The sequence below is a fragment of the Haliaeetus albicilla genome, chromosome 8 (assembly GCF_947461875.1).
Source record: "Haliaeetus albicilla chromosome 8, bHalAlb1.1, whole genome shotgun sequence".
Classification (NCBI taxonomy): domain Eukaryota; kingdom Metazoa; phylum Chordata; class Aves; order Accipitriformes; family Accipitridae; genus Haliaeetus; species Haliaeetus albicilla.
The window spans coordinates 40,792,619-40,817,707 of NC_091490.1; the positions used below are offsets into that span (position 1 = coordinate 40,792,619).

General features: G+C 50.6%; 1 long non-coding RNA gene across 1 annotated transcript; it reads left to right on the forward strand.

Annotated features, from left to right (window-relative positions):
- The first annotated feature begins 1,552 nt into the window (after positions 1-1,552).
- LOC138686526 (uncharacterized) lies at positions 1,553-25,082 on the forward strand. The gene is made up of 8 exons (XR_011325888.1): positions 1,553-1,895; positions 4,767-4,835; positions 10,721-11,406; positions 12,602-12,759; positions 14,892-15,110; positions 21,527-21,678; positions 22,928-23,068; positions 23,374-25,082. It is a non-coding gene; the product is annotated as an uncharacterized lncRNA (long non-coding RNA).
- Positions 25,083-25,089: the final 7 nt, after the last annotated feature.

The following is a 25,089-nucleotide window of genomic DNA, read 5'->3' on the forward strand; positions in this document are numbered from 1 at the left end:
GAGAGGCTGATTTCTTGGCAGAGGCTGCTCTGAGTGACGGAAGAGGCAGGATGTAGCTTTCCCCAGCGCCCCTGGGCACAGGAGTAGGGGAAGGCCCCAGTTCTCCTATTCTGGGAGCTCTGGGGGGCTTTTCACACCAGCCTTTGTCCCTCCTAGCCTTCATCGCCCTTGACCCTGCCGTTCCCAGGGCCATTCTGGGGCAGCTCCTTGGGTTGGTAGGGGGAGAGGCTCCTGACAGGGACCCTTCTCTTCTGACCTCCCCTGTCACCTGAGGTCACCCCATCACTTTTCCATGCAGGTTGGCTAATTCTCTGTTGGGACTTCAGAGGAGTTGAGGATCTGGACAGGAAAGGTGGTTACCTTCAGCTCTTTAGCTGGCGTCTCCTAATGCCCTGTACCACCAGATAAAATCTCTTGTACATTTTTTATTTTTACATGAAAAAGCAACACTGAGATTTCCTCCTGACATTTAACTCAGTCAGTAAGTGACAAACCGAATAAACATTCCTGTTTCACTGGGACAAAGGCTCCAAGATCCTGCTGTGACTAAAATGTTTCATCATTTCCGAAGTGAAATGTTTCAGTTAGAAAAAAATAAGAAAAGAACAACTAAAAATGACACGTTTCAATGTTTTTCTAATTATTTTCTCCATTTTGGCTGAAGCTATTAGTCAAATTTGGCCCCACTTCACAAACAGTTTTGGAACCTTCCAAAACTTCTCTTTTGGTGACTTTTCCCGTCATTGATGAATAATAGTTTGATCTCTGCCCTGCTCGCCAGCACAGTGTGCATTCCCATTCACCCCTAGGCGCTTTCCTTTCAGGTTTGCTGCTGGGACCTGCTTTGGCACCCCAGCCCCGTGACTCCTCCAGCTGCCTGGCTGTACAGCCGCCTGCCTTCCCCCAGGCAGACTGGGGCTGCCTCTATCCATTCCCACGCTGGATGTATGTCGAAATGCACGTGTGTGCATGTTGGGTGTTCTTGCGTGCTCGGGCCGTAAGACTCTTGCTCATCTGTGCGTCTCTCACATGTGGATGGAGCCTCGGTGCCACATGGTGATGGAGCAGGATCTTTTTTGCAAGACCAATCCTGTGCTAGCCTAGCAGTTGCACCCCACAACATACCTGGGCTGATCCTCCATGCCAAATTCCTCCCAGTCACTGGCACAACGTATTTTTTGGATTCCAGGTGAGCGATGTTTCTCTCCCCAAAACCTGGTTGCTATGTGCATGTTACCTCTGCAGCTCAGCAGCAGTTCTGGAAATGAGCTAGGGAGCTTGCAAACAGAGGAATGGCGAGCAAGCTGGGATCTTTGCTGTTGCCTCTGTTTGTCCTCATGCTTGCTTTGCCTGCATGAGTCAGAGGGGAACAGCATCTGTTGATTTTTAGGGTCACAGATGGTTTTGTTTAGCTTGTTAATCGTGATAGCATGGCCTGTGACTGATACATGGCTGCTTTCAGTGGTGGGTACTGAGGCTCAGAAACAAAAGGCTAGAGCATGTTCTCCTGTTGGTCAGTTTTGGACCTTACCTTGCCTCAGCCGTGGTTCACTCCATGCAGTGGCCCACGGAGCTGCCCCTGCTCAAGGATGGGTGTTGCTCCAGGGCTAGTGGAGAGGTGGCAGAGCCTTGTCCCTATCCTTGCACTTGTGCACTGCTCAGCCTCAGGAGGAGGGCTCTGCAGCACTGTTTAAAAGCACTGTGCTTTTCAGAGCTCCCTTGTGTTGAATTTTGGAGCTGGTTGTTTCTTAGCATCCTTTTGTACCCTTTTGTTTACCTTTCTTCCTGAGGCACCTGAAAGAAGGGGCTTCTTTGAATGGCCTCTCTCCTGATGCCTTCTACATATGAGTTGGTTGTTGAGCCTGTAACCGCAGGACAAGCAGATAATGCTAAAGGTAAGCTGGGTGGGTCACTCACGCCATTTCCTTCACTCAGTCCTCTTCAGCACCCTGTTGGAAATATGGATTTACAAGAAACCCCTGCAATTTCATTTAGTTTTGGAAAAATGAAATCTCAGTGCTAGTTTTATCAAAAGCCCTTCCTAGCATCTGATTTTTTGCAGACTAAGGTAAATGTATTTTTTTTTTCCTCCTCCTGACTAGAAGGTAGAGAGGAGTGATGCAATGTCATCTAAGCTTGGAGCAGCCTATGCTGCAGCAGCTGATGAGCTTTTGCAAAATTAGAACCAACCCCAGTTTTCCCCTGTCTCTTGGTATGATGGTGTGCCAGTTTTTCATCCTGCCTTTGTTCTGGAAGACTCACCATATGCCTTAAAAAACGAGTATTGGAGGCAGTTGCCTGTGCCTGCCTTGAGTGAGAGATACTCCTGTGTGTGTCAAGGACCTTGCCCAGCTTATAGGGGGGTTCCCTTTGTCTTAAGGGATTTGTAGCCAGGCAGTTTCATTTCTGTGCCCTGCATAGCTGTGCCACTCCAGGTTACTCAGAGGTGCCTCGGTGGGATTACACTAGCACAGTGACTGCAGCGTTCCTGTGCCAGTTGCTTGCATTCAGCTCAACTGCAGAGCATGCACTTGGCCAGTATCACTGTAACTTAAAGGCTAGCTCAGCTCTTTCGTGAAAGAGGCAGCTGTCCCTATGCTGCGGACATGGTCTCATACAAATGAGTGGGAAAAGAAGTAGGGGAACAGGCAGTATTGTCCCCAGAAAATGTTATTGCTTTTGAGATGAAAAGATGTCACTTCACTCTTTCTTCCTACAGCACAAGGGACAGAGTGAACCAGCTTTGGTTTAGCAGTCCTAATAAATATCATATGTGAGCTTTAGGGTGCTTATGCAGGACAAACCATCCTTTTTGGCTTTTTGCTGCACTCGAACAGCTGCTGGCAGCTCTGCTCTTGCTGTTGGAGGGTAAAGGAATAGCAGCACTGAGAGCAACCATTAGCTTTTTCCAAGTAGACCTTGGCAATGCCTGGGATGTGAAAAGTCCAGAAGAAAGCAAATGGGCTTTGGCTGGGGTCTTGGAGCCTGAACGTGAGCTGCGCTACCAGAACTCCCTGTACTGGTAGGGAAGTGAGGAGATCGCAATGTTTGCAATGAGCCTTGACACTCCCCTTCCTGAACTGGAAAACTTCCTTCCCATTTGTTTCTCCCACTCTACCCCCATATGCCTTCTCAGCAGGGACTAATACACTTGCTTTCTAGGCTGGCTTAATACTGACATGAGATTGCATCTCTATGTATTGGTATGTGTGCTCCCTCCCCCTACAGCCTTCCCCCTGCTAACAACGGTTGAATCCCTTGGCTAATTTCAGCAGTGTTTGGCAGAGAGGAAATGTCTCAAAAGCATTGAATTCCTGCAAGTTTCGTGGGGGTGGATGGCTTGGTTTAGTACCCAAATTTGTGCCCCCCCCCCCCCCCCCCAAAAGGGAGATCTCGGGCGGTTGGCCAGCTGGCAGAGTGGGAGCTCAGTGGTCAGTCGGCACATACAGCTCCAAAGCCAGCTGTGGCATACTCCAGTGGGAGTGGGAAGCAGATATAGGGTGATGGGGGGACACTGGAGGGAAGAGTAGGGGGTACCTGGGAGGAGTATATATGTTGGAAGAATGTATGCATGTGTGAGATCTGGCATTACTGCAGTGCAGGAGCTACAACAGGTATGGGAAGGAGCTGTGATTATTGATGTGTGAGGAGAGATTAGGAGCTATAGGACATCAGTCCATAAGGACGTCTCCCTCTTGGAGTATAGCCCCTGCTCAGCAAAGCAGTGGAGGACAGATTCCATGTTAAAATGTGCAAATGGCTCTGTGGAAACCCTAAGAATATAACCTTGCTTTAAAGAAACCCCTGAAAGCCACTCTAAAGTGAGTCAGGGATAGGTAGCCAGAGCCTGTTCGTGCTAGTTTTGACCTACAAGGCAGGACTGCTAACGCAAGCACTCAAGCTGATGCCATGAAAAGCAGAGATCGGAACTCAAAGCAATGCAAGTCTGTCCCACTGTAAAATTGCTATTCCACGGAGTCATTCGGTTTTAAGAACAGGTGAAGATTTTTCCAAAGCTTTAAGGAATGCGGTGCCCTTTCCTGGTTAAAGGTAGGATCGCAGTCCCTTAAGTCCTATTGAAAAGCCTAATCCGTTTCTCCCCACAAAAGCTCTGTGTTTTCCCCTCCTTTCTCCCACTCCAGGAGGTGGTCTGCACCAGGCAGCATTTGCTGAACTTGGCTCCGGAGAGTCTGTCTCCCTGCAGCTGCTTTTTTTTCTGCTGCATCTCTGCAAATCATCAATATTCATGTGTTTCACCGGCAGAGCCTCTAAAGGGCTCTGGAAATCCGGAGTGGGATCCAGTGCTGGGAAAGTCTTTCCTGTGTGGGGTCAGGGAACTGTGTGTTTGCCACGAGAGGGGGTTATGAGCCTGCGAGAGCCCGGGAGGAGTGGGTGCTGAGGGTGCTGTGGCTCAGGGTAGGGTGCCCTTCCAGGTCCTGGCTGGAATGAGCATCACCCTCCGGCTGCACCAAGGAGCTTGTTGTGTGCTCCAGCCTGCTGGGGCCACCCTGGTGTGCGGTTTTGCCGCGGGGATGGGTTGCAGAAGGCAACTTTATCTCACTCTGCGGGCTTTGCTGCAGCTTCAGCCCGTCTTCCCTGTGAAGGATGGGCTGACAGTGGATTAAGATGCGATAAGGCCCTATAAGTGCTGATGGATGGTTAAGTGGGATGGTGTTTAGCAGGAGTTGTGGCACCTGCCGCAAGGCAAATAGTGAGACAGAAGCACGTGTGGCAGGGAAGAGCTCGGTCCTTCTTGCTTCCTGCAGGTTCTTGCTCCCAGATGACCTAGTGTGGGAGAGCTAAAGCAGAGGGTGATTTTCCTGACTGCAATCTGGGTAAGGAATGCTTTGCGCGCCCTCCCTCCTCTCTAGTCTGGTTAAAAGCATCCCTTTCCTCGAATGTATTTTCCTGTGAGCTGCCTCCGCTGCCCTGTGCCATACTCTCCTTTGCACTGATGCAGCTCTGTGCGTGATTGCAGAAAACCAGTCTGAGGAACTGATCTGGCTGATCCTATTTATCTTTTCTCCCCTTTCCCAGCACAGGAGTATTTCCTTCGCAGGTGTTGCTTGAGCATGTTGTGTTCTGGGGTCTGAGCTAATCTGCTTGCAGCCAACAGAACTGAAACTAAATCAGCCTAGCATATTCTTTTGTACCTTTCTCTGCTGTAATATTAAAAAGCCCTAATTTCTCCTGCTAGGTGATCTCCAAATCATTGAGGCGGATACAGGTACAAAGAGCTTAGAGAAGTTGTTTAGTTTCAGCTTGAATACTGACTGGGAATTGAGAGGCCTGGGGTTTATTCTGTTTTCTGCGTTTTCTCTGTTGCTGCCTTCCACTATTTTGCAGTCTTCATGCCCACATGCAAAGACTAAAATGTTAGAGTGAAGGGTTGGATGTTTGAATATCTTCCTGCTTTGGATATTGTCTCCCACCATCAGAGAAGGTGGGACAGAGAATGTAGAAAAGGATGCTAATTAGGAAACCCTCTTCTTTTTTCGAGGGAGAAAATACTTAACCTATGGTAGACTCAAAATTTTGGACTCAGTTTTGCAATTTCCTTTGATCTACACCTGTTATGTGCCTTTGTGAGCCCAAAGATTTTTCAGCCAACAAATCACCTTAAAGCAAGGGCTAGTTCAGGGAGGATTATCAATGGGATCAAAAATCAGCCTAGCCCATGAACTTCTCATTCTGCAACAGTTCCCATTTAAAGCCCCTATTTCTGCACTGAGGCCACTGCCCATGGCCCCAGTACAGCATTAAGTGTTTGGAGGCTACATGGTGAACTGGACTGGTTCAGAAGAAAGAAACCTGCTGCCAGACAGGGATCATTAGCCCCAACAGTGCTCAGCCTTGGTCATGAGGCAGCATTGCAGGCAGTTGTCCTGAGTGGGGAGCACAGGTGTGAGATGCTCCATCAGGCGTGAAGAACCCATAGAGGCTTTTTATGTATTCATAGTGGAACAGGAATTGGGTGGCCCTGGTTTTATTCAAAGACCTGTTTTTCCCTCCTCTGTGCTGCAGCCTCTGTGTTCTTTTGGCTCCTGTGTTTAATTTGCTCCTGCTCCAGAGCCTAGGTTGCCTCCAGCAATGTCTTACTCTGTGGCTGTGCAGTTCCTGCCACAGCAAGGTCCTGGTCTTATTTTGGATGTCAGGACAGTAATTTGATATTTGCCCTCCCCACTCTATGGCCTTTTGCTCAGGATTTGAAGCCTTGGGAACGGTAGAGGTTCTGTGTCTGTGGAGTCAGGCCGGGTACATGCTGTGCGGTTGCAGCATTTGCAGTTGAATTCTTCTGTGAAGTATCCTTTATCGTCTGTCTGCTGCACAGAGATAAGTAATAGTCCCCAGTCCCCATCCATCAAACATAATTAGGTCCATTTCCTAACAACGCTTTGGACTGCTCAAGTGGGAGCTGAGAGGAAGATGGAGCACTTTGTCAACGGGCATCGCTTCCAAGAAAGAGAAGAACCACAGCCTCTTCCACGGTGCTGTGGCTGGCTCCAGGGCAGGTTGCAAAATCCCAGTTGCTGGACCAACAAACACCAGAGGCCCCAATATCTGCTTAAAAAGGAGAAAAGTCCCGAGTGATGAAAACCTTAGGGGTCGGGATAAAATCAGGTTCTCGCACTTCGTGCTCTTCTGTGCTGGCATGCTCAGTGTTGTGGTCCTGACTAGTGACTTGGATTCTTGCCTCTGCCTCCCATAAACTGGGGGATCCTGGGCAAATCTTATCATGTTTTTCCCCTGAAGTGGCTATGGTTTATTTTTCCTGAGAAAGGATTTGTTTTTTAGAAGATATCAATTAAAATAGAATCTGAATCTGTTCCAGAGAGGGTGTTGGTTGGATGAGTGTCTCGATTTATTTATTTTATTAGTTTTTGTTGGTTTTTATATTGTTGACACATCCATTAGGCTACATACCAAGGAAAATGTGGAGGGGAGGGGTTAGACTAAAGCAACTCTGTCATTTGAAATGTCTGTTAATCTCCATTTATACAAGGAATTTTTTTTCCAAAGGTTACAATTAAAACATGTCCCAGTTGACAACTTACCAAGTTGTCCTCCGCTCTCTGATTTAGTACCTTGACAAAATGTCCCGAATTTCACTTTTCTTGTGATTTCGGGTTTGGCGAGCTGGTTTGGTTTTTTACATTAGAGATCTTGAAACATCTTGCAGGGTGACAATTGAGTCCCCTTATGAGTGGACGTCTGGTAGCTTGGTATTGTTACGGTCTCTGTGTTCTCCACTTTTGCTTCAGATCCTGTGTCTTTTGGTGCTTGTTCATCACCATCACCTCCTGGCCGGGGCTCGTACCCTAATGCACATACCGTGTTATCATTGAGCAGGTCCGTACGAGCTCTGCAGAATATACCCTTTTTGCAATAAAGTTTTTGCTGAACTGCATGGAAGCCAACATGAATTGTTTTGCTGGTTTAGCTTGCTGAAATGGTTCGGCACAGGGTGTGATGAGTGCGTGGGCCAGGGCGGCTGTCCAGCCAAGAGGGCAGGGCTGGGGCAGCCAGCAGTTGCACTGGTTTAGGCTTCTGTGGAATTGATGCTGCAGCTGCTCAGGTTTGAGCATGCAGCTTTGACCCACCTCTGTGCCCAAACAACAAATCAATGCCACATGTGGCATAAGAACCAAAGAGTCCTGGTCCTCCAGGTGTTGCTTTTTTCTCAGGACAAGTTATTAGTGAGCCTGACTTTCTTCTTTGGCTTTGCTGTCCTGGGACTCTGGCTGGCAAGCATAATTAACAAGGGCCAGGGTTTGTAATTCCTGGCACAGAAACAGCATTAATGGATTTGTTCAGTTCCCTTTTATCAGCCTTTCCAGCCTGCCTCTTATCTCATTACTTTGGGGAGGGCTGAGATGGGATTAAAAGAACACGAAGGCCTGATAAATGGAGAGGGAAACTTAAGAGCTGGGGCAGATCAATACAGGTCCATCATGAAGGCTTGTGGGGCTGACTAATTGAATGGACCCAAGCCCCGGGGAAATGAGGCTGCCATGGGTTGGAGCTGGAGCTTAGAGACCCCAGAGGAATGTGTCACAGAAGTCATGAAACCTGTTGGGCTGGGTGAAAGTGGAGTACGTATGAAGGCATCTGGCACCTCGCTTCCTGCAAATCAATCCTCTGCTTCTGTTTTCCTGACTCAGCAGTTTGCTGTAGCACTGATTAGCATCTTGGCTGGATGAAAGTTTCCCAGGCTTCACAGCACTGCAAAGACTTGCTAGTGCCTCCTGCATCTAAAGAAGCCACTTATGTTATTTGTGCTCTTCTCCCTGCAGAGGTGAACTGTGATACGTGGAACATATTAGTCACTGTCTGTAGAGAGCTCTGGATGGAGGTGAGATCTGGAGGAAAGAGGCAAATGGACTGCTGCTGTTTGGTATGGAAATAAGGATGTAAAGTTTAAAAACTTCTGCAAGCCATCTAACACACCTGAGGTTGCAAGGGAGTGGAAAACAGGTTTTGTGGGAGCAGTTTTCTCTGCACCTGGAGCAATACCATGAGTGAGCTTTATCCTGAATGCTGGGCAAGCTGCTGCCTCCTTACGCATCCTTCTTTTTTTCTTATCCTCATAGGCTGAAGGGGAGTATGTCCTTATGGTGGGGTTTGTAGGCAGCCTTGTTGCCTTCATGGAAGCAAGGAACAAGTCTCCCTGTTCAGCACAGAGCCACCTATCAGAACATGTTGTCGTTTTGGGAATTTTGCTTCAGCAGCTTGGTTCTAGCATGGCCACTGACACAAAAACTGGCTTGTCGTCTACAAGCAGGAGAGCACTGTAGGGTCCTTTCCCTGCAGGGCTGCTCTCTGTCTTGCTTTGCCTCGGCTTGTGAGGCTCCTAGCCTGTAGGAGGGTGGGGAGGGGGGAGTTCTCTCCTTCTTCCATGCCTGCTGGGATCAGCATGGTAAGGACTTTGCGGTGGATGTGGACACTGGGTAATTTCACGTGACAGTGCTGTGTTCCAGCTGAGCTTTGGCACAAACCCAGCCAGGAGTCGAGACCCAGCTTCTCAAATTGGCTCCGGGGGCATAGCCCTCGTCCCTGTCTTCCTTTAAACCAGTTCTTTCATTTCTGCTTGGAAGGTCTGAAAAGCATCCCAGGACTCTCCTGGGGACACCTCTTTTTGACACCAGCTCTGCCGTCCTTCACTCATTTCTCCACGCAGTTTCTCAGGCTTCTGCTTCCCATGCATCTCCAGCAAGAACCTGGGAAGAGCTTTCCCTTCACCTGGCATTGGCTGCAGATCTCTGCTCAGTCTCCTTCTCCCTGCTATCTTTCCCTTCCCCTGATTCCCTCCTTTAATTTGCCTTTGCTTATTTTGAATACAAAGCTCCTCCATCACAGTGTTTATAGTTTGTAAAGCCTTGGGCCCATTGCTTATTCTCCTTCTTATATCCCTACTTAACCGCCTTGGCTCTCTGTGCCCTTTCTCTGCTTCCATAGTATCCAGGATGAATCACAGTCCCTGTCCCCAGCTGTCTGCCGCATAGTTCCCATATCCCAGGAACCCGGTTCCCAGACGCAACAGCAGTTCAGTCACAAAGTCCTCCTCTTTCTCATCCCTTAAAAATTGCTTTCTCTGGAGTCAGCAGCAGACATCTTTGCCTCTCTTGTGAGCCTCCCAAGCTGGGAGCAGCCTTGAGCAAGATCTCTCTCATCTGCACGATGCCCAGGACATACCCAATGTGGGCTGGATGAATGGTGTGGGCATCCCCTTGCTCAGCTGGTGCTCAGAGCATCCCCACCCGCTTTGGAAGCGCTGAATCAGTGCTGGCTGGCACGTGCTGGCACTGGGCTTATCTCCCTGGCACCGAGTAAATGTCATCAGCTTGCTCTGTATCCACTTTTCCATATCGGCTTTTGTCATGGTTTCTCTTTGTCTCTTCCCAAAATAGGCCAGTCTGCTCTAAAGCACAAATGCCCGGTTCCCATCTTTGCAAGGGTGTGGTGAGGAATGAGTGCTGGCTGCATCCCAGCTCTGTTCCCCTCCAAGAGCTCCTGGACCACTTTTTTTTTGTTTGTTTGTTTTTGGGGTGGGTGGGCAGGGTTAGTGAACTGAATCTTCAAGCCACATTTTGTGTCCAAGTGAAGTGAATCTGATGTCCATGTGTCACTGGGGACTGAAGCAATCAGAGAGCAAGTGTACAGCAAGCAGAAGACAAGTGGGATGAGGACGTGGGATGCTTTGGTCTGAGATTGAGTCAGAGCAAATCTCAGAGCCTGGCATCGGGGAGACAGACCCATGTCCTCGAGTTGGGGCTTGTGGAGAGGAGGGACAGGAGAGTCATGCAGTTATAGCCTGACGGAGCCGTACTGGAGCAGGCCTGGAGCTGTAAGGAGCCAGGGATGCAGCGTGTGCCGAGCCTACGCTGTGGAGCAGGAGTGAGGCCAGCCAAAGGGCAGGGAGCACTGAGCGTGCAAACAGCGAGGCGGGGGCCGGGGTGGGAAGCTGATGGGGTGGCTCACTGCAGCGAAGCCCTCCTTGGTCATGGCACTGCGGTGGGACCCAAGCAGGTCCAGGTCGGTGAGAATGGCTCTGCTCTTGCTCTGGGTGGCCTCTGGATGAGAGCATCTCTGTCACCAAGGTAGAGTGTGGGCAGAGCGAGCTCAGGCTGGTTTGCTCCTCTCCGGAGAAGTACACCCAGAGTTTAAATTTCCTGACTGCAACTTTTCCTGCTTGTGACTTGGTCCTCCTCCCCTTCCCCAGGCAAAAGCATCTGAACTGAAGTAATTCTGCAGATGGAGACTAGGACACCGCATCACTTGAAGTCCTCCCCATCAGGCCAGGGTCACTCAGCTGAGAACCTGGGACTCAAAGCAGCCTGCCGTGCAGGTGAAGGCTGCAAAGCCAGTGGTGCACAGCCGCTCACCGGCTCTGGATGCTTTTCCTTGGTGGAAATGTTCCCACGCACGTCAGAGCCTATTTCTGCTGCCTTCGCTCGCCTCCCGTTGAAGGAGATGGCTTGCTCCCCTGTCCTGTCCTCCAGAGATGCAAGGTCTGGCTCATCCCATGCCTGTGCATGAGGAGTGGGGACAGCGGCCGGCAGGAAAAGCGAGCCAGGCCAGCTCAAAATAGACTGCTTGTCGGAGTTTTCCACGAGACCTTTGAGACTCCTTATCTCCCCACTGTCGTTCTGGCGGAGGACGAGTTGCAGATGGAGCAGCCTCCATGAGCAACGTTACCTCGGTCACCCCAAGGCTTCCTGCCGCTCAGGCAGGACACGAGGCCATCGTCCCGTGGGATAATGGCTGCTGCAGGGTACATAGCGGCCTCTCGTTTAGCAGGACTAATTGCGTGGAAGTGAAACCTGCCTAGGATCATGGGGACAGGGGATACTGAGAAGCCTGGCTTTGGTGACAGCAGCTTTAGCAGAGATTGGGCGCACAGGCTTGGTAAGCTGTTGAAAAGATGCCAGCAGTCAGAGGGTGGTCTTGTACATCTCCTGCTGTAATATCTGCCTTGCTTTCAGCAATGCAGAAGGCAGCAGGGGCAGCCTAAGCCACCCCAAGGTCTGTGATCCTCCTTCTCTGTAAAAATAAATATATTCCTGCTAGGAAGCAGGCAGGGCTCTTTGCTTGTCCTGCTTGCCAGGCTCCTCCTGCATGAGCCATGGGTTCATGGTTCTGTGCTCAGGTATCACCAAGCTGTAGGCTTGTTTGTAGCCCTGGGGAAGGTTTGGCAGTGTGACCTCCTGGTGCTTTCCACAAGTGCTTTCCTGACCCTATAACGATTTTCTTGTGGCCTTAATGAGCCATCTGGGGGCAATTAGTTTTCTGTTTTATGACATGCCTGGCTTTTCTCATTGAATGTGGCATGGTGGGGCTATGCTGGTTCTCCAGCCACATCTGGGAAGAAGGGAAGGAAGGCAGGAGGTGCTGAGTCAAGCTTTGCGTTCATCCTTCTCCTTCCTGGTGCTTGTTGCTGCTCTGTGCCTTGTGTGCCTGTACAGAGTCCAGGTCCAGGCGTAATCCTGCATGAGCTCTGATGCACAGCAATGGAGGATCAGTCCTGCTGTGACCTGTTGCTCTCATGCAAGTCCTGAGATTAAGGTTGAGCCTGCTTCCCACCCGCAGCATCCTGAAGTTTCCTAGAGTAAGAGATTACAGAGAGGATTAGATATAAACCTTTACTGCGGCAGTAAATCACGTTTTTCACTGCTGTCAACTATGCAGAGAGGAGAGACAGTGTAGACTGGTGTTTCTCATGGCAGTATTGCTGGCCCCAATTATTTCAAAGTGATAAACCACCACCTGTCCCTGATCTATCATAAACTACTATATTGTATTGAAAACCAAGCAGGTTAAAGAAGAAATAGTGTGCATCCTTTTTCATTGCTTTTTAGTTCTAGGGCTTTTGGGGTGATGTTGCTGAGGTTTTTCCTCTATTACCCCAAGAGTGTATAAACTTCACCTAGAGATGTGTGATCACCCTAGGAACTGAGGCTTTGAGATTGGCACTAAAACTCATAAGACCTACAGCATGCTTGTAAGGGCTTCCATCACCAGCAGGGATCAGCTAAAGGGGACCCTCTATTGTGGGGCTTGAATGATTACTTTGGACAGAGTTGCCATGGTTTTTATTTTACAGAGGGGAAACTGAGGCACAGAAGAGTGATGTTCCTTACCGCTAGAAGAGAGGATTTCTGGGGCTTCATGTGATGTTTGGCCCATAAGGTCTCCCTACCCTGACTAGTACCTATACCGGAGAGGATGCTGACAGTTCCTGATGCAGGATTTGCAGCAAAGGTGAGCCCATACTTGGTGCTAGGAAGAACCAAAAAGGAGAAGCTGATGCTGGGCAGCTACTTAATTGTGATTTCTGAGAATGAAGTTCATTTTAGAGAAGTTCTGATGATCCATCCCTTTAATACACCAACACGTGTGCAGACCTGCAGAAAACACTCCAGGAAATCTATTGGAAATCCTGCATGGAGGAAAAGGCCATTGAGCTGTTCCACTGGGAATGACAGGGCTTTTTTGTCTTTTATTTTCCCCTTGTAGTTCACTTAATCAGCTAATGGGTTTTGCTGACAGATATTTATCAGCCAGAACATGCTTTCCCTGGTCTTGGAAAAATAGAAATCTTTACTCCTGGCTCCAATAAAAAAATCAGCCCAATATCCCTGAATGAGCAAGTCTGAATATCAATCCTTCTCTTGGCATCTCAGCTCTGGGAGTCATTAAAAAGAGAATGGCAAAAGCAGAAGGCAAAGCCACCCAAGGTTAGAAACAGGCCTGACTATTATTATTAATTTTTTTTCAGCCAGAAATTTCATATGTTTAATGAGCTGAGGGGCATAGCGTGCTAGCAGCTATCCCCAGGGCTGGAAGCAAAGCTGCCCCAGCACAGCTCACTGCAACGTGTGAAACAGCCCCGTTCTGGTGTGGGAGAGGATTTGTGGAGCACGGACCCTGGAGTGCAACGTGGCACTAGCGCTGCCGTGTCCCTGCAAGCTGTGACCAGGACCTGGCTCCAGCATCCCTCGCTCTGTTGCCCAACAGAAATTATTTTGCTGAAGAAAAGGGGGCTCAGCACCCTGTTAATGACTAATTGCTTTTGCTCTGTGCATGTTCCTCCCTGTCTACAGAGGTAATCCTCCTCTCCTTTACACCCTGTTTGCCACCCTGTATTGATTTACTCCTTTCTTACACCAGTTTAGGATGTTGAAATCTGCTTTCAGCCCTTTCTGCAGCAAGTGAAAATCGACGGAGGCATCTCTGTTTGGATTAACCAAGTCTGGCCTTGCAAAAATATCTGTTAAGCATGGCTCAGCAAAGCAAAACATCCAAGATACGTTAGACTGTGATGTTAGATTTATTATCAAGGAAACAACCCATAACTTGTGAGATGCTGCTCTCCATCATAAATGCAGTTAGACATTCCTTCCACTGCTAATGAGAATGAAGATTGATGTTCTCGCCCATCCTCTCTGGTGGTACCAGCAAATGCTAGGGTCTTCCCTTTTTTTCTTCTTGTAGCACTTCACAGTTCTGAAAATTACTGAAGTGAAATTTTACAATGTGTGCCTGCTGGTTTGTCACTTTTGTACATCTAGGGAGTCCAAACAGGTTTGTAAAAGCTCTCTTGCTCTCTGTATATATGAAAGTATGTATTAACATATATATTTATATTTTATATATATGGGCATATGCATGTGTATAGACTAAAAGGAAATCAGCTCCTATTCTGTTGCTCAGGGCTGGGATCTGCACATTCTCTTTTGAGTATTTCATGCCAGATATTAGCTGTGACTTATACTTTGAATAAAAATTTTAATTAAATCGGTGTTTGTGAGCTGCTGGGGGGCTTTGGCCACTATCTTGCTCAGGAAATAAAATGACCTCATTTGTGAGAGTTGCAGGGTGAAGGAAACCAGCTTCCATCCCTGTGGGTTGTGAGAGATACGTGGAAGAAGGCAGCATTCCTAATGGAGAGGGAGGTTCAGCCAGTTTAACCAGGAAGAGGTAGCTCCAAAGCTCCTGGATGCCACTTTTCAGCAGGGATCAGAGGGATGCCCTGGACCACCTACCAACCAGCACAAGGCTTTGCAGACACCTCCAGCCCACTGAGGGACTTTGACCTTGGTCTGGTGGCTCAGTTTGTGGGAGAAAAACATTTCATACACAGCCCCAGCACAGCAGTAGGACCTTTTGCATGGCTAATGTAATCCAAACCATAACGAAGCCAACAGAGATGTGTTTTCAGGCAGCTCAGAGGTGTTTGCCTGGGTGCTGGGCTGAGTACGGCCATTGCAGAATCTCGTGAGCTGTGCCGTGCTTGCCAACCCTCTGCCTGTTTGCAGAGCTGTCTGCTTCCTTTCGTGCATTCTCATTGCCCGTTGCCTAAAATGTAACACACTTCATTTGTTTCTGTCCAGGCACAAGGTTTCAGGATGCGAGAAGATTTGAGGAAAGATTTATCCCTGGTGATTGGAAGCGGGAGAAAGTTTTCCAGTCCCAGATTTCCCTACCGCCGTCAGACGCTGGCTGAGAGGTACATCACCCACCATGCTGCTGAAGATTGTCTGTTGTGCTGTGCATAAATGGGAAAAACATTGACCTCAGGTGACAGCGCCATGACCCTGGTCTGGGAACAGGTAGGAGTGACTGGAACAAAGAATGATCTCCCTGGAGGTTTTTAGTCCTCCATTAACACCCAGGTCATCATTACAACGTGTTTGCTGTTAAGAACGGGCAGTTCTAGCTGGACAGATAGCTCTAAGGCAGACAATTCTGTCATAGCAATGAAACTGAGTCCTCAGTGTGGGGTAAATCAGAGAATCTCTCCCAGAACTAAGCTCTGGCAATTTACACCTGCTGAGGGTCTCTGCTGTTGTCCTGGGAGGTGATAGGAATGATGCAGACCCTTCCAGCCCTGCTCTGCAGTGATTGCAGCCTGGCTATAAATAAGAAACAGTCCCAGCAGCGCTTCCACTTACCCAGCATTTCTCTCTCACGGATCCCTGTGCATTTTGCACTGTCTTGGGAGTGTTATGAACTGGGAAACCTTTAGCGATGCGTTATTCAAAACACACTGGCTTTCACTGCGAAGCTTCAATTGTGGTTTGTAGGGTTGGGCTGAGATTATTGCATTTAAATTCAAGGCAGATTTCATTCACTCTTGGGGAACGAATGCTAGATCCTTGCCTCCCTGCTCGGAAATAAGCCCTGGATGCAGAGATCTGCACAGAGGCCCTGGCCCCAGGTCACCTGGCTGCTCTTGCGCTGCTCAGATAACAGCACTGCCCCTCGGCTGGGCAGCTGTGTGCTCCAGGAACCTGCTGAGATGTTGACATGTTGCATTCATAGTAGCTTCTGGATATGGGAGAAGGACAGAAGACTGGTGAGGGAATGCAGGGCTAAGGAGAGGTTTGTCCCTCATGCAAGTAGCCTCTGATTTTTTGGCAGGGTGACAAAGGTCCAACCCTCAACGGAGGGAACCACCACAAAGTCTGCTCCCTGTCCCCATGGTCTACATGACCAATGTGAGGCTCTCGTGGATAAAAGCTTGGACTCAGGGCTCACCATGCAATCTAATCCTGACCTTGGTATATCGTTTAAACTCTTGCAGCCTCGATGTATGGTAGAGACCGAGCAAACCTCAGATCTTGTTTCAACTGAAAGAAGGAACCTCTGCACAGCCATTGACACCAGATGGTCTCAGCTGCGTTGAAGGCCAAGTGAATGAGGAAAAGCAGTATAAAATCCGTCATGTAGACGTGGCCTTAAAGTGTCCTAAAGGGAGTAAAGGAACGTCAGTGTTTGTGCTGCTTAAAATCAGACTGGACTAACTTTTGGGGAACTCATGGAGTAAAACCCTGATACCGTGGCCCTGGGTTTTGCTCTTTGACAGTGACTGGGGAGGGCTTCTCCCAGTTGCTCTGCAATCACTCCAATATAAAGTCCAGGAGAGCTGATGTCTGCTCCTGACTTTGCCAAACACATCAGTAGGTCTGTGCCATTCTCGATCTTTATCTTTTCTGACGAGGTGAGAAGGTGGACCCTTGGAAGGGGGCAGGTTCAGCACCTTGCACGCTTTGGCTTTGAGCTCAGTTGGGACTGTCGTGCCATGAAATGAAAGCAGAGTATGAGAGAATCCCTGGGCAGGACTGGACACGGGTGAGCAGGTCTCTGGGTGCCGTGCTGGCTGCAATCCCATTGCCACAGGGCTGCAAGGCAGGAGCGGACAAGTGGCCATGGGGCTGGAGGTGACAGAGCACTGAGACCCTGCCACCCCTGCCTGATCCCTCTGAGCAGCAGCCCCAGGCAGCGGCAGGTCCGGAAACCCCGGCAGATGCCGTTCGTGACACTGATTAGCAAGGCTCGGAGCTGTCGTAATAGGACAGGCCCCTTGCCTGCAAGACTTGGTGGTGATTTCTGCTTTGGTTTCTATTAACAAATCTCTGCGGTTATGTGCTCATGCTGCGCAGTGAGGGGCAGAGGGTTCAAAGCCAAGATAAATAGTCTTGGGGTCTGGCCGGGGCTCTAGGAAAACACAGAGCGCAGCGAGTAATTTGGTTAATACATTCAGGCACAACCATTAGTCCGTCAGTGCTTCCTGCGAGGGAGGCTCAGCCAGAGAAAGCTGGACCGCAGCACGTTAGGCACAACCAGCGTGGCTCTGCAAAGCCGCCGTGCTGCAGGGCAAGGGCTGGCCTGGCACTGGGATGGCCACGCGTCACTGTGCTCTGTCCTGGTGCCAGCTGCGGTGGGGATGGGAATGGAAAATCCTTGCCTTGTCTTTGCTCACAGGGACACAGGTGATTGGCAGTGGCCTGGCGTATCTTGGAGGACAGAAGCTGTGCCTGTCCCTTTTCCCAGCTTCCCACTCACCCGTGCAGGAGAGCAGCCTCGGCCGCTGGAAACCCGTGAGTGGGATGGGGGAAGTTTGTCCCCTGCAGGGCTGCAACTGGGTCCCCTTCACCTGCAGTGATTCATCTTTGGCTGTGAGGGGTCTGGATCAGGCTCGTTTGGCGCATTGGTATTTGCGAGATGGGACGGGGAAGTGGTGAGCCCAGACCTCCAGCAGACGTTCAAACCCTCTGCTGGGTTCTGTTTGGTGATGGGTGGTGTTCTTCCCATTGTGGCATTAATATTCCTCTGTCGTGGTTTAAACCCAGCCAGCAACTAAGCACCACGCAGCCGCTCACACCCAGTGGGATGGGGGAGAAAATGGGGAAGAGAAGTAGAACTCATGGGTTGAGATAAGAATGGTTTAATAGAACAGAAAAGAAGAAACTACTAATGATAATGACATCACTAATAAAATGACAACAGAAATTATAAAAGGATTGGAATGTACAAATGACGCACAGTGCAATTGCTTACCACCCGCCGATCGACACCCAGTTAGTCCCCGAGTGGCGATCCCCCCCGCCCCCACTCCCCCCAGTTCATACACTAGATGGGACGTCACACAGTATGGAATACCCCACTGGCCAGTTTGGGTCAGCTGCCCTGGCTGTGTCCTGTGCCAACTTCTTGTGCCTCTCCAGCTTTCTCGCTGCCTGGGCTTGAGAAGCTGAAAAATCCTTGACTTTAGACTAAACACTACTGAGCAACAACTGAAAACATCAGTGTTATCAACATTCTTCACATGCTGAACTCAAAACTTAGCACCGTACCAGCTACTAGGAAGACAATTAACTCTATCCCAGCTGAAAGCAGGACATCCTCCCTTCTGCTTCATTCCCAGGTGTGCCAAGATGTATCTACACTGCCCTGCCTACATATGTAGGTACCAGAGTGGGTGTGAGCAGAGTCTACAGCTAAGAGTATTCATAGCCCTTGGCCAAAAAAGACCTGGGGCGGTTCTGGAGCTCTGGCATTGTGGGGCTCCGCTCTATGCACAAGTCCTGCGTTAAAGGTCCCAGGAAAGAGGCTGGTTTCTCTGTGCTTGTGCCCAGGCATTCTGCAAGGCTGTGTCTTTCAGTGTGGGTCTGAGAGAGCAACGGCTCTGTCAATCCTTGGAGCGAGAGCTTGTGATGAGCAAGAAAGCCGGATAATCTGCCATCACCTTGAGAAGCAGCGCTGAAGTGTTCAGCTCCTTTGATTGTCTCCTTTTGGCAGAGGAGAGGGAATAATCCCAGCAGCAATCTGAGAATCTAAGTTAGAGTCCATCCATTACAGCACCTTTTCATTACTTACTTATGCTTTTTCTTCTCTTAGCGAATATCTTCAGCCGTCTTGGTCCGTCCTGTTGAAACCACAAGACTGAGAGGGAGGGAAACCTCGCAGGCAGAAGACCCTCCTGCCTGCTGGCTCCCTCGCTCGCCCTTTGCTGGCTTCAGGAAGCAAGAGCATCTGGGTGCCAGCCAGCAGCCAGCATGGTAAGATTAGGTTGTTGGGAGTCTTCTGCAAAGGCAACTGATATTGTGGATGCCAAGACTAGCCCCTTCGACTCTAATTCAATGAAAACAGCCAGCTTCAGCAATGAAACGTCTGCAGCTAATGGGAAGAGCAACTCACCCTGCAGGCATCTGAATGGTTCAGCTCTGAACCTCATGGCCTTGAGCATATTATCATCTCTCCGTCCATCGGCAGCTCCAAAATCTGTATGCCGTGCTGCATCGCTACCTCATGTAAGGTTTATCACATGCCAAAGGATGCCTTTTGCTTGTAGAGCAATGTGCCAGCTACAGCCCTAGGCAATGCAGCCTTGTTGGGTCTCTTTCTATAAGGTCCAATGTACAGGTGCATTTTTGCAGCCTCGCAGGCTACCAGCGCTTGGAGGACCACACATTAGGGAGCTCGGTTGTGTTTGCTGGAGGCCTGCTGGGCTATAGAGAGCATGGAGTCCAGCTTCAAAACATGCAGAGGGAAGTGTCCAGCTGGGAAAAGTCAAACTCACTCTGTTGAATGTTTTAGGTCCACTAACCCAGCTAGTGCGAGCAAACAAGCATCTGCTCGCTTTAATCCCCGTCTGTACTACGCAAGGATGTTGCCGTGCATTGTCTGACAGGGTTTTTGCAAAGGAAGGGAAGTAAAACCCAAGATAAATCTATCACTAATGGCGAATCCTTTGAGAAAGCCAAACACCACTCCAGGAGCTGCAGTGAGATTTGGGGAGCGTCTCCCAGCTGCAGGCTCGGGAGCACCCTCAGCTCCAGCGTTACCGCATCTCGCCCGTACACAGCGTCTCTGAGCTGGCCAAATACTGACCACTATGGATGTGTGAGCAGCCAGGTCCTACTTGTGGGCTTCCCCCAGCTGCACCCAAGGCTCTGCTTCTGCCCTTCTCGTTCGCACAGGCTGGAGGCTCTGAGAGCACTCACAGTCCCCGAGCCCTGTCCCGGCATCCGGACTGCCACACTCCGGGGTGGCTGCCAAAAGGGATGGAGAACAGAAGTAAAAAGGTAGTCTGGCTCATCACAAACTGTAAGTAGCCAAGCCACCACCTGCAGCGGATCACGGGCTTGTATTAGATCCATCTCCATGGAGATTAAACCCCACTGCCACTCCGGAGGATCAGCAGGAGAGCTCTGCCGACGACAGGGCACGTGAGGATAAGAGGAAGTTTCGGTCGCTTGTGCTGCCTGCCAAGTCTAATCGGGATCTTTCCACACCAGCTCCTATCTGTTGACGTCTCTCCAGGAGCGGGACAGACCTGTTCTTCCTTTTGTGCCCCAGGGAGCAAGAAACATTTCGCGAGGCTCCTACACTGATTTTAGAGAGTAAAGCAAACCTGGGACAGTGAGTTCCAGTTCCCTGGAGAGGCAGGGACCTTGAGAACAGCTCGGTGCCCACCTGGAGCTCATGGAAAGGCTGTCGCACTGCTCGACTCGGTTGTCTGCACCCGAAGCGACGGGATGCAGCCACCCTCACATCTCTAGTCCGCCCCATGGTCTCTCCCCTGCATTTCTACATTGCATGGTTTTCTCCGCCTTTCCCTAGCTGCAAGGGCAGAGGGTTTCCCCTTATATTTTGCCCACCGAGCTCGCCTGGGGCTGCAGCAGGTTTTCCAGCTGCAAAGCACAGTAAAGCACAGTAAATCACAGGCCAAGCGAGGCTGCCTCCCAGCTGCATGGAGAGGGCTCTAAGTCCGGGGTCACTTAGCCGCTGCACGGTAGCTCCAGAGAAGTGATCTGTGGATTAAATTTCCAGGAACTGCTGGGGCCCGACTCAGTTTTGAGCCACCAATTCACCCGATTAAAAATAAACACCGAGTTATAGACAGGCTGTGCTCGGCCACAGCTGATTTTTGTCGACCCTGGCTGGGCGTTGAGATGGAAAGAGCGCTCGGTTGGAGTCATTCTCTTTCCATTCCCAATCCGTGCTGCCTCGGGAGGATTTGGGAAGCAGAAAGTTCGAGTCGGGGCCTCTGTGAAATTCTGGCTGCTCTGAGATTTTCCCACACGTTCATTAGACATACAGCTCATTCAAGTTTATTTCCAGAGGTTTTAAGGGCTGAAAGACTCATTGTATCTATCTGGTGCGATACGCGGTTTCTGCGGGAGCTTGAACCTACAGCATGCAAAGCAGAGAGGCACTAAACACCATCTCGCTGCGGTGGTTAATGACTGGGCGAGGGGGCTCTTTTCTGTCCCAATTTAGAAGGCGCAGGAGCCAGCAGAAAGGCAGAGCCACCGTGGAGCTCAGTGGAGGGATGCCTGCCCTGTGCTGCATCCCTTAAGGATGCTTTTTAGCCGAGGCGTCCATCTGCGCATTCGGAGCTGTGAGATGCTACTGTGACAGAGCTGAGCCGTGTCGGCAGCTCCCAGGGAGCAGGGTCCCCGGTCCCCCCAAGGCCCCTCGCCATAGTGGGAACAGCAGGGTTATCGGAATGGGGTGGCTCCTCTCTAAGATGGAAATTTCTCCTCTGGCCAGAGGCAGCGATCTTGGCTTACATCCCTGCTCCCTGTCACTGAGCCTTGCCACCTTCCAGGGTTCACTTTGTTCACAAAGAGCCTCAGATAAGCTTCTTGGCAGGGGTGCTCAGTTCTGCTGTGGCATTAGCATGGCTCAAGACAGGGTTGGTTTTTTTTTTTTAATATTAACCTCTTGTATCCCTTAGAAGATGCAGCTCAGACACAGACCCTGGGGCTGCGGCAGCAAGTCGAGGCTCTGCGTCGGTGGAAGGCATCGGCATCACCGCAGGGGTTGGTTTCCTCTGACTGCCATCACGGACCGAGGAGATGTCAGCCTCCTTGGGTGAGCAACGTGGAGGTAATGGCAATGCTCACCTGTGGGCTTAGCCCTGCGCTGGGAGCGCCCGGTGAGACCCAGTGAGTAGGAGGAACCTTCTGCCTGGTGAAAACACACTTTGAACCCCCTCCCGTCAGAGCCACATTTTTTTTTCACTGAGTTGGAGTATTTTATGTGTTTCTCCACGAGTTAATTTTTTTGCCAGTCTGAAAACCCACTTTAAACCCACTGCTCGCACTCATAAAACAAGCCGTCAGTGATTTGGGGGAGCCAGTCTAAGGCATCTCATAAAGCACCTCATGGGATGCTGTAGTCCCTAACCAAAAGCGTGACCCCGGAGCCCTGCAGCATGCCCTGATTCACAGGGAAGGGCTGGCTGGCAGCCGACACGCTGCCCTCCCCTGCCACTCAGCCTCGTTTATCTTCGTTACTCGGGCTGTTTACGCAAGCAAGAATTGGCCAGAGGCGCCCGGCACCGCTGCGTGCCAAGGGAGGAAGCAGGCACCAGCACAAGCTCTTGTGGCTGGCACCCAATTGCCTGCACCCTCGCTTTTGAGAACAAAAGGCCAGGATGCAGCCTCCGTGGCCCAGGGCGAGAGGCATTTCGGGCCCCTCACGTGGCTTGTGCCAGGGGTCCTGGCGAGGGGACCCACTGCCTCGTGCTCTGGGCTGGTGGCCCGAGGGCATCCCGCAAGCAGAGATGCTCAGGCGCCTCCACGCACAGTCCCTGGGAGGAGAGCTGCCGGGTACCTTTGGCTCCCAAAACACGAGAGTGCTGTCCTTGGGTTTAGTCCTCGGTTAATCCTTTATGGCGTGGGAGCTGCTGCTGGGCTTGCGGTTGAAGAAAGATGTCTTACAAAGCAGCATCTCCCCTGGTCGCTGAGCTAGCGCAGCGTCCGATGCGTTCCCACTTTGCTTCTCTTATTCAAGCAGCTCCCAGAAATCTCAGCTCACCCCATGACCCCTCTGCAGAGAGAGGGGCATCCTCCCTGCTTGTGGGGCTGGAGGGGGCCTGGGGGTCCCTGGGGCAGAGCTGGGGCTTAGCACCCCTGGCCGGGCTGCACTTACCTGGAGAGCTGCCACCTGGCCCCAGGGGCTATTCACCAGCCTGGAGTGGGTTTCTGAGCTCAGGGTTAGAGATCAGATGAATGCCAAGGTACTGACAGCCAGCTGCCACTAAAAAGAGAATACACACAACTTTCCAGAGCCTTTGACAGGGTTTCTGTGTAAAAAAAACAAAAAAGCTTTTTTTTTTTTTTTTCTGCTTCAGCAAACACCGTTTGATGTAAAATTGCTGGTGGGAAAACCACTTGCTGCAGTTCCGAAGAAAGGAATGAACGGGATGGTCCAGGGATGGTGTCATCTCCAAAACTTCTCTAAGCCAGCAGCCATGAAGAGAAGCCTAGACCTGGTAAAACCCCTTTGACTCCTGCCTAGAGGTAGCCAATTTCCCCCCCCCCACCAGCAGCTTCCCGTGGTGGGCGGCTGTGCCAGCGTGCACCCAGCGCCAAGAGGATGTGCGAGACAGAGCATGCTTTGTGTCACGCCTGGCCTGGGCTTGCCTGGCGAGAAGAAACACAGCAGAAATATGCTGGGGTCTGACACGCCACCTCGACGGTGGTGCTGGCCCTTTGGCCCATCCTGGGACTTGAGGAGCCGCGATGGAGTCTCAGGACTGACGCCGGTCGGTCTTTCTGCTCTTTTGTTTTATTCCAGCTTTGTGTCTCAGCACCTCCACTCTGACAGCGGTCCTCTCCGGTCCTGCCCGTACATCGTGCAGGGGAGAAGGTCAGATCCCACCACAGAAGTGGGCAAGCAGGAGGTGAGAGCGGTGCCCGGGAGGGTTGCAGGTTTGGTCAGCATGCCTAGATGCTTTCAGGATACTTTGCTTCTGGCTCCTGAAACCACAGAGGTTGCCCGCTCATAGCAAGATCACCTGCAGAGTCACTTGGGGACACTGACCTTTCTCACACCTACTTTCCAGGTGATGGGAAACAAACCCAAGATATTTAAAAGCAGGAAGCCAGATTCTGTAAACTGTCTAAAAATGTATCCTCCGGAGACCAGATTTTGCTCTGGCTCCAAGCCCAAAGGAACGATCAGTGCTAATGAAAGAGACAGAGCAAGGAAGGGATGGTGGGGGGGGGGAGTGGGCTGTCATGCCCGAGTATCCTTGCTGCATCCCCCTGCCTGGGACGCCCCAGACTGGATGGGCACAGAGAGATCTTGGGTCTCACCATGTCTCGTGATGTGGCTGCTGCCTATGAGTCGGGATGAAATCATTTTAACTCATTAACCCTGCATGTTTTTGGCTTATAGCCCCAGGGAGCCAGTAAGTGCTGTGAGAGGGAACAAAATTCACAGAAGAGAAAAAACTACCCATGGATTTACAGCTGCTGGTGGCACTTGGGACACCTAAGTCCCCAAGGTGTCTGGGCAGTTCAGGGCTTTTGTGGCAGGAGTCCTCACTTTCTCGCCTTGCCTTGCTTGAACTCTTTTACAAACCAGCTCTATTGCCACTGCCGGTGCCCTTGACTGATTTTGGTAGCTGGGAATTGCAGGAGTAATGAGCTCTGCTGGTTTATTTCCTGAAAGTTGTTTCCTTGAGACTGACATATAATCGATGAAACCAAAACTTTGGAGTGGCTCGTGCATGGTTGCTTTCTGCATCTCATCTGTAGGCACCTCATCCACCCTCCAAGCCTACCTCATCTGCATACCAGCTGTCCCTGGGTGATTTATAACATCTCTGCAATGCAAACAGCTCATGCAAAATGTATTATTCCATGACTGATCCCTGCCAGCTATTCGGTAACTCCTGTTGGACTCAAAGCCTTCTGACTGGGTGCCGGTCCATCTTTAGAGGTGTGATGAGCAGATCAGCAATGCATGGGCTATTGGCCAGGAAGGGCATCTCCCAGAGCAAAGATGTTGCTGGAGAGGAAGGAGAAGGCTTTTGAGCAGAGTGGGATTTGGGAATGTCTTCCCTTAAACCACAAATGATGTGACTTCTAGGCAAACCATCTCCCATGACTGGCCTTGGGGTGAATATCCCTTACTGAGGTGGCTGCCAGGATCCCTCTGTGCAAAGGAGCGAGGCAAAGCCTGTCGTCGCCACTTTGGACAGAGAACAGATCCCAGAGACCGTGGGCTGAGCAGCCGGGAAGCCCAGACAAGTGCTCTCCCGAGGCAGGCACTCACAGACATCCTCTCCCTTGTGACCGGACTCTTCCTGCCTTGTTGATCCTATTTAAATCCCCCAGAAAAGCCCTGGGAAAAATAATGCCCCCCAGTCACTGGCTGCTGAAGTAGGAAAGCCAAAGAGTTCTTGGGATCCAGGGGAAGGGCATGAAGGCAGCAGGGTCCTGTCTCACCGTTTCGGCTCTGTGCCCTGGAGAGGGGTGGTGGGCAAGCCTGCTTCTGAAATGGCAG